The sequence below is a fragment of the Stegostoma tigrinum genome, chromosome 30 (genome assembly GCF_030684315.1).
Source record: "Stegostoma tigrinum isolate sSteTig4 chromosome 30, sSteTig4.hap1, whole genome shotgun sequence".
In the NCBI taxonomy this organism is placed as follows: domain Eukaryota; kingdom Metazoa; phylum Chordata; class Chondrichthyes; order Orectolobiformes; family Stegostomatidae; genus Stegostoma; species Stegostoma tigrinum.
In genome coordinates, this window is record NC_081383.1 from 27,599,377 (window position 1) to 27,605,917 (window position 6,541).

Here is a 6,541-nt window from a genome sequence, read left to right on the forward strand (position 1 = left end):
AAGCCTATCTACCATCCTCTGACAAAAAGAACAGGAAATGACATCACCAACCCAAGGAAACCTAAACAGATAAATAGAAAGCGGGACATAACACCCGCGCTTCACTGGAGGCTCACCCATGTTGTTACCTAGAAAGGTGATGAAACGTCTGAAAACGAACCTTCCAGCTCAGTGAGCAAACTCACATCCAGAACCTCAACCTGAGCTACAAATCTTCTCAAAACTCACTATTAAAATATAATTTATACATGCCAGCAAAGCAAACAGATTTTTTTTGGTTTTATTTTAACCTATCACTTTAGTTGGGCCATATGTATGTGATGCCCTTAAAAGTGTACTTGTTATGTAAAAAAATTGTATTGCAGTGCGGGGACAGCTCGGTATGACCCTTATTAAAATCAAGAGGTTCGGAAGTGGGGGAAAAAAGCAAGAAGCCATTAGATACCTAAACATTTAATGACTGAGAAATGGTGACCAAAAACAGAGCAGAAGCCACACGTTTACAATTGGTTACTTCTTAGTGGCGAGGAATTGAAACTCATCAGCTCTTTATCAACCACTGGGAAACTCTGATTTTGAAGACAGATTTCATTTTAAAAACCAATGTAGAGTTCAAACAGACCAAGTTTTTTTTTGTCTTGAGATTTCTACCTCAATTCTTGAGCATTTTATGGCCTTTGTGTATATCTAAAGACTCACTTGCCCTACCTGTACTGTAATTTACTGGGCTGAATGCATTACTTCACTACAATATGAGAACCAAAAAAAGATCAGTATACAGCACAGGAACAGGCCCTTCAGCCCACCAGACTGCATCTTCTAAACTAAAAACCTTTTACTTCTATGCTGTCCTGTATCCCTCTATTTCCTGCCTATTCATGTTTCTATCAAGAGACTTAAATGTTGCTGTTTTATCAGCCTCCTCTGTCAGTGTTCCAGGCACTTACCTCCCTCTGTGTAAACAAAAACCTGCCTCTCATCTCTCCTCCTTTAAACTTATCCCTTTTTTTTACCTCAAACCTCTGTCCTCTCGTAATTGACATTTCAACCCTGCAACAGAGACTCTGGTTACTGATTCCTATCATAATTTTGTCAACTTCTATCAGGTGGCCTCTCGCCCATTAAAGTTCAACTTATTTGTTTGTACATATTATTATTTCGTTGAAATATTTACAAAGTGCTGGCACCAACATAATATTGCAGTTTGTATGTGTTGGCCATATCTTTAAAATGTATTTGCAAAATGTCAAGGATTTAGGTGTTCCCAACAAGTAATGTAATTTTGACAAACAGCACAGAATTAATAAATCAAATCAATAATTAATAAATCAAGTGTCAGCTTCAACTTTGTTCAGCATTCATCCTTTGTATGATTCATGTAATGTAGTCCAGTATAGGTGACACACCTAGGTAAAATCAGAACAACTTAAAATGGGTGCATATCTAGGAGTCATGATTTCATTACAGTTTCCTTTGCACATGGGTTATTCCCAGAACAGCGTGGAAAAGACTTGTCCAAATATCCAGCAGTTGTCTTTAGATCAACTATCATGGGAGGAAACAACAGTTGGAAAAGAGGAGGGAAAAAAATCGCTGTCTGACCTAGTTCACTGCAATATTGGTGAGATTTTTAAAAGGAGTGTGTGGGGGGTGGGGAATAATTTGAAAGTTTAAAAAAATGCATTTGTATCAACTCCTTCAGATTAGGAAGACTGGAAAAATTGACAAGCAATTTTGTAAAAAGGTGTTAAATGTATGTCACCATCTACCACATTTCCCTTTAAACTGGAATGTTATTTACTTGATCTACTGCAACAAGGCTTAGGTTTTATTATATCTGGAGTCTCTTTTTCAAAAAAAAAGTTTTTAGCAGTTGAAATCATTGTTGCTGATTTCTCCTAAAAAGGGAATGGTTGCGAAAATGTTCACCCACTTTCTTTTGATTATAAAGTGAATCTATGGCCCTCTAGTGGTTTGAATAGTTTATATTTTGTCAATTTTATGTGGATTTTATTGCATACATGTCATTTTCTACTTGTGTAACAATAAATTCTGAAATGGAAATTTGTACACAAAAATCATTGCATTTTCCAGGAACAAAAAAAAGCTGCTGGAAAAGCTCAGCAGGTCTGGCAGCATGTGAAGAAAAAAAAAATCAGAGTTAAGGTTTCGGGTCTGGTCTTTCCTCCTCAAAGGACCCAAAAAGTAAACTGACCTTTTCTTCACATATTCTGCCAGACCTGCTGAGCTTTTGCAGCAACTTCTGTTTTTGTTCTTGACTGACAATATCCACAGTTCTTTTGAATTTTATTTTGTGGTTTCCAGCTTTGGAGAAGCTTTTGTGGCAAAAAATAATGTTTGCTTTGGATTTAGTAAAGTATTCTTTTATCAATCTTTGCCTTCTTTCTCCATGTTACTAACAGTTGCTGATGTAACTTTTTAAATCGTGTCATTAACACTTTGGTATCTCTGCTAAATAGATGTGCTGTTTGAATTGGGGTACATCAGGGACAGTATCCTGTTTTCATTGATTTCAAAACCAGCCCTAACACTGACATGTAGCACAGAAGATGTCCTTTGGTCCATCAAGTCTGTTCCAATTTATCTACATTAATCTCACTTTTCAACACTTGGCCCATAGCCTTGAATGTTATGATATTTCAAGCACACACCCAAACACTTTTCCTGAAATCTCCTCTACACCCCCTGATTTTCACCTTAAAATTACATTCCCTTGTTATTGACCCGTCAACTAAGGGGAACAGCTGCTTTCTATCATCCTGATGCACCTCAAATAGGTCTGCCCGCTCTGCATTCTCAGCTCCAAAAAGGAAAAAAACAAATCTATCCAAACTCTCTTCATAGCAAAATCCAACTGGCCAGCATGTTGGTTAATATCCTCTGCACACCCCCTAGTACAATTAAGGACAACAAAGTGTGGAGCTGGATGAACACAGCAGGCCAAGCAGCATCTCAGGAGCACAAAAGCTGACGTTTCAGGCCTAGACCCTTCATCAGAGAGGGGGATGGGGAGAGAGAACTGGAATAAATAGGGAGAGAGGGGGATGCGGACCAAAAATGGACAGAAAAGAAGATAGGTATTACAAGAGAGTTGCAGTGGGAGATAGATTCCCTGAGGTTGGTCCGGAGGGAGGAGGGTAACTTCTTCAGGTTAGGCATCCCTGCAAGAGGCTTCGCAGTGAGATTAAAGCTGTATCAGTGATAATGGGAACTGCAGATGCTGTAGAATCCAAGACAACAAAGTGTGGAGCTGGATGAACACAGCAGGCCAAGCAGCATCTCAGGAGCACAAAGTGTTCATCCAGCTCCACACTTTGTCATCTTGGATTCTATAGCATCCGCAGTTCCCATTATCACTGATATCCCTAGTACAATTACATCCTTCTTACACTGCAGTAACGAGAACGGCACTCAGTACTCCAGCTGTGAGCTAGCCAAAGTTTTGTAGAGCTCCAGCATAATCACCCTGCTCACGTACTGCATGCCATCTAATCAACCTGTTTCTATCTTCCAGTAATCTAAGCTCTTCTTTCTCACTGGTAACCACCAAACAATCTTTGTCATTTGTAAACCTACTTATCATCTCTCTCTTCCTTTTCCACTCCTGCCCCGCCCTGCCATTCTCATCTACATCATTTACATGTCATAAACAATAAGGATCCAGCACTGATCCAGTGATATTCCACAGGACACCATCATGATGGCCAGGAGAATCACACGAGTACTTTTTACTGCCCATCCATACTCTGCTACCTGTTCTCCTAACAAAGATAAATTACAGACCATAATGCTAGATTCGTTTCAGGAGTTCTCAAACTGTTTTGTCTGTGAGCACCTGTGAACATTGATCATCTACCCCTTCTGCTTTTGTTTGCCATTTCAATAAAACTCAGCAAAATTAATGGGAAGTACATAAGTACATTGTTACTTTTGATGAAATTTCAATGAGGTGATACCTGGCCCTGAGCTGAAGAGGTTCAGTCTCACATTGGACTCTACATGTAGCAGTTCCTCTGTTTTCAGCCCTGCAAGAGTTGAAAAATACACAGTCTTGCACTTTTATATTGTAAAGTAACATAAATCTTGCTTTTAAAACTACATTGCTTGTCAAGTTTATGATGAGTCATACCATGCATGTAAGAGCTGATCTGTTGTGTGACGTCACAAGTGATAGAGGCTTTTGGTCTGTTCTCTTCTATAACCTTGGCCATGGTGTTACAGTTCAGTGGCTAACATTTTGGATCAGCTTTCAACTTGAAGGATAATTGTAAGCCAATAGTGGTCTATAGACCCTGTTGAGAGCCACTGACCTACTTGAGTTTAGCTAATGTGGCACAATATTTCCAAGCTCTGCTCTTTTGATCTTGCTACCTTTGCATTTTATGCCATCAGAAGAGTCACATCAATGGTAATATAGTAGTCAGCTGCACTAAAATATGGAAAGATTAATTTCCTACTAACGTCTAGTTACATCAGTGATCTCTACATGATAACAGTGACTATATTTCAACAACTAGTGAACTGGTTATAAAGCACTTGGTGATATGCCATTCTGAATATCATGATTTAAAAGCTGTTCTATACAGAGTAGCTTGGAGACTCAAGTAGAGTGACTTGGTGGCTTTTTCAAACAGCCTGGCTGAAGATGGGACCTTCAGTGGTACAAACATGCACAATGATATTCACAGCACATCAATACCACACTTGAATATAAATGAGAGGCTGGACGAACACAGCAGGCCAAGCAGCATCTCAGGAGCACAAAAGCTGACATTTCGGGCCTAGACCCTTCATCAGAGAGGGGGATGGGGTGAGGATTCCAGAACCCTCACCCCATCCCCCTCTCTGATGAAGAGTCTAGGCCCGAAACGTCAGCTTTTGTGCTCCTGAGATGCTGCTTGGCCTGCTGTGTTCATCCAGCCTCACATTTTTATTATCTTGGATTCTCCAGCATCTGCAGTTCCCATTATCTCTAATACTACACTTGAATCCAGGTTGAGGCTAATCACTTTGGCAACACAGACTGTGGTATCTTTAAACAAAGAAAAAGGCTGTTGCCAAGTAAGATCAGTGAATTCTGTTATTAACAAGAAAGGGGAAATAAATAATGTTTGTAAAACTATATTTAAACTTCCAGCTCAATTAAACATATTGAATTTGTTTCTATGGTTAATTAATGGGAAAATGCAGAGTTTCTATGTTTGTAGATATAATGAAATTCAGAAATGTAGTAAACAATGAAGAGGAGAGCAACAAGCAACAAACTTCAGAAGAAGTTGGACTGGTAAAATTAATTCGGCAGATAAGGCAACACAAACAAAAAACAGGACAAGTTTAAAATTGGGATGTAAGAAACAGATTCAATAAAGTTTTCAGCATAAAACACAACTGTTATAAAAAGCTGGTACACCACAAATTTTCCTCTTCCTAGAAAAGCACAAACAACTCTAAGGCAAAGTAGAGAAAAGATCACAAAAACTCTACACCTGGTACTGATCTTAATACATTCTGGAACAGTTGTCAGGAGTCTTCTTGCATTTATGTGCCTTTTATGTAAGTATTTAGAAAGGGTCAGGAAATGCCATTACAATACTAAAATCAACACTTTGTGCCAATCAGCCTTTTGTCCTTTGGATCAGTGAATCATTGTCAACTGTCAAGGATTATATAATTTTCTCATGAATGTCAGTTCATAATGAACCTAAATCAATTAACTTAAAACTATCCTTGACTTCTGAACCCAAAATCTTACAGAATTTGGGATAAAAAAAAGCTACGATTCTACGGACATGTCTCTCTAAAGTTGGCTGGTCAGGTCAAGAATCATTGAATCCCTACAATGTGGAAGCAGGCCATTCAGTCCATTGAGTCCACAGTGAACTTCTGCTGAGCACCCCACCCAGACCTATCCCTGCGATCCTGCATTTCTCATGGCTAACCCACCTAAACTGCACATCCTAGACACTGAGCAATTTAGTATGGCCTAACCTGCATATCTATGCACTGTGGGAGGAAACCAGAGCACCCGGAGGAAACCTACACAGACATGGAGAAAATGTGCAAACTCCGTACAGTCGCCCATGGGTGGAAACGAACCTGGGTCCCTGGCACTGATACGCAACAGTGCGAAGCACTGAGCCACCAGGCGGCCAAAAGGTGTTTTTAAAAATGCAATCCTTTGCTTTTAGAAATCTTCCAATTATAAAGTCATGGTATTTTGCTGAAAATGTATAAAACATTGGAAGAATTAGGAGCATCAGTAGGCCATTTGGCCTCCAGCACTGCTCCTCCATTCAATAGGATCATAGGTAATCTGATTTAGGCCCCAATTCTACTTTCCTACCTATCCTCTATGTCACAGAATCCCTACAGTGCGGAAAAAGGCCATTCAGCCCATCATGTCTACACCGATCCTTTCTGCAGCATCACACTCAGCCCCTGCCTCAAATCCTATCCCTGTGACCTTGCATTTACCATGACTAACCCACCTAGCCTGCACATCCCTGGACACTATAGGGCA